The sequence below is a fragment of the Mastomys coucha genome, unplaced genomic scaffold, assembly GCF_008632895.1.
Source record: "Mastomys coucha isolate ucsf_1 unplaced genomic scaffold, UCSF_Mcou_1 pScaffold16, whole genome shotgun sequence".
Taxonomy (NCBI): Eukaryota; Metazoa; Chordata; class Mammalia; order Rodentia; family Muridae; genus Mastomys; species Mastomys coucha.
In genome coordinates, this window is record NW_022196898.1 from 7,513,005 (window position 1) to 7,514,230 (window position 1,226).

Consider the following 1,226-nt stretch of genomic DNA (forward strand, 5'->3'; position numbering starts at 1 on the left):
TGGAGGGGAAACTGGGAATGGAGAAATTTACATGTAAATAAAGAAAATATCTAAAATAAAAAAAATTATTAACACATGTGAAAATACTTTTTAAAAAAGCAGTAAATTTGTCAAGATGTTTACTTGAAAATTGACCCAAGTTGGGTCAATGGGAAGAGTCTGTATTTCACAGATTTGTTTTTATGAAACTTTTGAAAAAATGGCAAAATGATTCTGTAAGCAAGTAGTTTGATGGTTCCCAGAAAGCAAGAGAGGATCAACAGCATTATACACAGAAGCACTAGAAAAAAATGACTGCTCTAATGTTGATCATGGTATTAGGTATCCATTACAATGTAGAATATTATTATTCATAAATAAATGCCTTAGTCAAAGAAACAGAGACAAAAGATCAAAAGAGCTGCTTCTTAGCAAATCTGGGAGAAACTGAGCAATAAAATAGATAGTGATGATGGCAAATTATAGTTTTCGAATACTGTAAACACACATCAAATGATATTCATAACAGATATGATAAAGAGAAGAAAAACTTCCTTGTAGTCAATCTCATTGAAAAATACTAAAGGTTGATGGAAGTAGAACCATAACTCTATGCTACAAATACTACCATAAAAGAGACTGTTGAAGAAACAACCATGTATTAATGAATTGTTTCTTTAGACTGTCACTACATGAGAATTTGGTCTACATGGAAATACTTTGCCCCAATAAAACTCATTCAATATCTGGCCTGTTCAAAAGTCTCAGTATTGATGTTCAAAAGTCTCAGCATGATAAAGGAAAAGGAGGAGAAAGAAGAAGGAGGAGGAGGAGGAGGAGGAGGAGGAAGAGGAGGAGGAGGAGGAAGAGGAGGAGGAGGAGGAGGAGAAGAAGAAGAGGAGGAGGAGGAGAAGAAGAAGAAGAAGAGGAGGAGGAGGAGAAGAAGAAAAAGAGGAGGAGGGGGAGGAGGAGGAGAAGAAGAGGAGGAGGAGAAGGAGGAGGAGAAGAAGAAGAAGAAGAAGAGGAGGAGGAGGAGAAGAAAAAGAGGAGGAGGAGGAGGAAGAGGAGGAGGAGGAGAGGAAGAAGAAGAAGGAAGAGGGGGAGGAAGAGGAAGAGGGGGGAAGGAGGAGGAGGAGGAAGAGGAGGAAGAAAGGAATTAATTCAGAATAAAGTGAAATAAAATGACATAGCTAACCAAATGTAGATTTTTCACTTTAAACTATTTTCTTTTTTTTTTTTTTTTTTTT